We start from the raw sequence: 4,961 nt of genomic DNA, 5'->3' as shown, positions 1-4,961 counted from the left end.
TGTTGTTTGTGGATGATTTTGGTTATGTATGATATGTTGTTTGTAAGCTGTAAAAATATGACTTGTTAGATGACGGTGGAATGTTGTTTATGTATGATGGAGGTGGTTTGTTAATAGTATTTGTTGGATGAATTAAATGTGTGGTGATTGATACTATGGACATGACACATGGGTTATCACATGGAATCATTAAAAGTGTAGAACTGTAGCACACTGATTCACATTTTATTCGAATTGTTGGAGAAACAAAAGTGCATTATTACATTCAAACTGTAGCAGACTGGAAAGAAACACACGCAGCTGCCACGGTTCACATTGGACAATTGGGCTTTGGCAATTTAAGGAAGCAGCTACTAATTCACTTGAGCTGGGAGGGTGCACTCGGTCCAAACAGCTGATGCTTGTCCAGCTTAGTGAAGCCACGGTCCAACACAAGATCACACATCCCGCACCAAGGCAATGAGGCCCACAGAAGAAGGGAATGTAGCACTCCAGCCGAAGAGAAAACAGAAGAAAGCAAGAAGTGGTGTACACGTGATGTAGAGCTGGACACGGTGCATTCCATTTTCGAACAAGAAGCACACTACACGTTGGAGGCAGCAGAGCATACAAGAAGCGTGGGAGATATTATTTTCTTTGGTTCAACTGGAAGACGCATGGCCTGCACACTGACGCCCCAAGAGAATAACAAACACATCCAACATGGTCCGGAGGAAGAAAATAGAAAAGAAAGAGGCTGCACTCATTCACTCTCGGGGACTGATAACTGCCACCTCCAGAAATGCAGAAAGAATAGCTGCACGCTTGCTGCCACTTTGGTTCAGGAATTCTCTGAAAAGAGGAGTGGAGAAATTATTTTTGTAAGAGAGGTGGAGAACAAGAGAAGGTGGACGGCCAGGAGCAGGGAGATTCTCCAACAACAACTCTAGGTTCTCATCTTTTTTCCAGGGGCTCTGGAAGAAAGGGGGACGACATTCAGCATGCAGATGGGGACGGGAGAACTCTCTCATATTGTTTTTGTTTCTTGGAGAACGTTGCCTTGAGAGAGGAGAACTGCACCCAACCCACACCTCAGTACACATCCAGCTGCCATATACTTCTCAGACGGACTCTCTCACCTTTGGCTCTTGGTCTTTGGAACGTTGCTTTTGGAGATAGGAGGACTGCATCCAGCTGCCAACTTGGAGGCGCACGTTCACTAGCCAACGCGTACGTACACATCCAGCTGCAAATGGTTTCGCTTGGAACGTCTTTGGAGAGCTTGGAATGAGAGATTGAAGCAGCACTGCATCCAGCTTGGAACGTTCTCTAATATTAATTTTATATTTTCAGGTATAGAAAGTTGAAGCAGCACTGTATCAAATCCAATTTTTAAACAATTTAAGATAGGATATTTTAAATCTATTTAAACTGATACTTGTCAACACCCAATTTTGTCCGGATTGACTAATAGATTTGTTTTATTCATGAGTGTAAAATAAAAATAAAAAAATAAAATAAAAATAAAATTAAAACATAACAATAAAGAAAAGAGCGTTCGTCCTCGACCGTTCGTCCTTTGCCTTATTCGACCGTTCGTCCATTAATTCCTTTACGACGTTCGGCAATTCTCAGCTTCAACCGTTCGATCATAGTGTTTTAGTGAACGTTCGGTCTTCATTTGAACGTTCGGTCTTGGTGAATTCTCATTTCAACGCTCGGTTTCCATGATGTTTCTCTTCAGCGTTCGGTTTTGAGCGTTCGGTCCAGTATGGTTTGATCAGCAAACAGTGCTCAGCAAAATAGCGTTCAGTCACATTATGTGAACGCTCGTTCGGTATGCTTACTCTCAGTTGAACTTTCGATCTTGATGGGCGTACTTCCAAACAGTATTTAATAGGTGTTAATCTGGTACCGTTCGGTCAGGCTTTGATTTGATACTGTTCGGTTAGGTGCTGATGTGATACCGATCGGTCATGTGTTGTGATCTTTCGGCCAGGGTGCAAAACGTTCGTCCCAGTGGTATCCGGTTTAATGTTTGATCATATTTGTTTTTAGGTGGCGAGCGTTCGGTTTTGGCATTTTGACATGCTAGTGATTTTAACGCTCGGTAACTCTTAAGCGTTCGACCTGGATCAGAGGTTTGTGTATGGTCGTTCGTCATACAGCGTTCGGTAGCAGATCCCGTATTGCCCGAGCGTCCAAAAGTAGTGGAGGCTGCGTTTTTAAATTTGTTTTTAAATTTGTCTGAGCATTACAGTGTAGAGGACGAACGGTCACGAAAGATAGAAAGTGAACGAACGGTCGTGCAGTGGGAGGAGCCGAACGGTTGTATAGTGTGCAGGACGAACGACATAAAGATATGGAGAATAGGAATGATCAGGACGAGCGGTAGATGATAGAGAGTAACCGGGACGAGCGGTAGAGTCCGAAAAGCCGAACGTCTATGCAGAAACGCTCATCGCCAGGAGAACGAACGCTCGCCCTCTGGACGCAAAAGAGCACGCTCGTCCAGCGAACAGGAGTTGACGCTCGTCCTTCAAGCAGAAATGGACGCTTGTCCAGCGAGGACGCTCGTCCGGATCAGTGGACGCCCCCCCCCCCACCCCCCTTTTTTTATTTTTTTTATTTTACACTCATGATGAAAATAAATAAATCTATTTGTCATTCCGGACGAAATTGGGTGTTGATACATAGGCTAAATAAGTGGGTATTTAGGTTAAACTTTTTCCACACAAATGCGAACTTGGTACACCACACTCATTCTGGGGTGCCTAATGTGTTCTCCCTCATTCGTTGTCTTTGTGATTAATTTCGAAACAATTATTTGTCAATTTATTAACAAATTTGTCCCAATCCAACCTCAATTGGTAACGCTCCAGGTGTAGGACCAGAACTGGTACCAAAGGCTAAATAAGTGGGTACTTTGGTATAACTCTTTGCACAGACAGGCCAAGTAGGTACTTGGATAAAACGTTTTGCACATGAAAGTCAATTAAGTACAACAAACTGAATTTTAACTACCAAATATATTTGTCAACAATTTCTGAAATCAGATTGGATGTGCAACCAATACATAAATATGAAATGTAACAACAACTATTCTTTCATCAATAATCCCCAACATTCTACAAAAGGCCTAAATCTTCCAACACTTGATTCCTCTGCATGTTGTCCACATCCAAAATCCATTGACAAACATATTGCTCCCTAAATTGTTGTAGTTCTTCCTGTAAAGACAATAATGCACAAAACATGAATCCAATGCAACATTTGTATGAAAGATGCACAACATAGAAATTTTGACAGCTTACAGTTGTGTAACTGGGCATTGTGTTTCTTTCATATTTGTCAATGCCATCCCACAACTCCATAATTTTCAAAACAATTACTCCACAATCAAATCTACAACAACACAAGTCCAACAACGCAAGTATCATATTTAACATATCATTTATACAAGAAAATATTATATTTACAAAAATCAACATTACAAACATACTTGTTTGGTTGGATTGGAGTATGCAACTGTTGTCCCTCAAATGATGGTTTCTTGTCTTCCGAACAATTCAACAAATGTCCAAAAAGCAATGCAAGATTATGTGCTTGGAAACAACATACTTCCCTTATAAATTTGTAATTACAAAGTAAACATCAATTACTATACATAAAATGACATTGTCAATCTTTTGTCGTTCTTTTCTTTTGTGCCCTAAAGAGTCCAGTGCAAACAGTCAAACAACAAATCTATGGAAGTCAAATACAATCCTGCGTACCTTCTTCCTTCTATCACGCCCTTTACTTTGTTCACCAAGTTCCTCCATGACACTACACCAACACAAAAAGTTAAATTACATTACACCAACACAATCAAGTAAAAGAACAAAATGGAAATGATAACAAACATTGTCAGCATTTGTTAAAAGACAACCAAAAAGAGAACAAAAAAATAATACTAATTTATTAATTCATATCATTCGTGCCACATAAAAATACATTTTGTAAGACTCGTGGTACAGGAACAGAACTGGTACCTAAGGCAAATTAACTGGGTACCTGGGTTCAAGTTTTAGCACACCGAGGCCAACAACGACCACCACACTAATTTTGGGGTGCCTTCTTTATTTTCCCTCATTTGATTTACTTCTACGTTATCTGGGAACAATTTCTTAACAATTTTTTAACAAATTCGTGCCACATAAAAATACATTTTCTAACACTCATGGAACAGGAACATAACTGGTACCTTAGGCAGAATATGTGGGTACCTGGGTTCCAATTTTTGCACACCAAGGCCAACTAAGTCCACCACTCTTATTTTGGGGTGCCTTGTTTGTTTTCCCTTGTTTCAGCTACTTCTAAGTAATCTGGGAACAATTTCTTAACATTTTTTTAACAAATTCGTGTCACATAAAAATACATTTTCTAGGACCCTGGGTTCACCAACATAACTCGTACCAAAGTCGAATGAACTGGGTAATTGGGTTCAAGTTTTTTCACAGCAAGGCCAACTAGGTTCACCACTCTCATTTTGAGGTGGCTTGTTTTTTTTCACAGCAAGGCCAACGCGGTCCATGACTATCAATCGAAAAAAATTACAACAACAATGTAAGATTAAGCAAACAACAAGTATACAAATCAGTAACACAACAAAATCCACTTGGGAGACATTTCATACATAAGCAAAACCATCCACAAACAACATCATGCATGTATGAAACCTTCATTCCACTGAAATCAAAAAAAAAAAACGAACCTTCACTCAACACGAGGTGCGGCGATTGGAACACAGACGAAGATAAAGGTGTGGGTGGGACTGACAACTCGGAAAACCCCTCTTTTTGGTCCACCGAACAGTCCACACTCCGGCGACACTCCGGCGATGCTCCGACGGCACTCCGCCGGCACTCCGGGACAGGGACGGAAGCAGCTGGGACGACGCGAGACCTTCAACGCGCCCCTAGTTCGCTGGGCCGGACCGG

The 4,961-nt window shown here is 41.2% G+C and overlaps 1 long non-coding RNA gene across 1 annotated transcript; it reads right to left on the bottom strand.

Annotated features, from left to right (window-relative positions):
- Nucleotides 1–2,989: 2,989 nt before the first annotated feature.
- Nucleotides 2,990–3,569, bottom strand: LOC128196822 (uncharacterized). Its single transcript, XR_008249229.1, has 3 exons — nucleotides 3,482–3,569; nucleotides 3,294–3,384; nucleotides 2,990–3,209 (listed from the first exon to the last, which is right to left on the bottom strand). It is a non-coding gene; the product is annotated as an uncharacterized LOC128196822 (long non-coding RNA).
- Nucleotides 3,570–4,961: the final 1,392 nt, after the last annotated feature.

Source organism: Vigna angularis, chromosome 5 (genome assembly GCF_016808095.1).
Source record: "Vigna angularis cultivar LongXiaoDou No.4 chromosome 5, ASM1680809v1, whole genome shotgun sequence".
Classification (NCBI taxonomy): Eukaryota; Viridiplantae; Streptophyta; class Magnoliopsida; order Fabales; family Fabaceae; genus Vigna; species Vigna angularis.
Note: the sequence above shows the minus strand (reverse complement) of the source record. Positions and strands in the feature narration are given on the sequence as shown.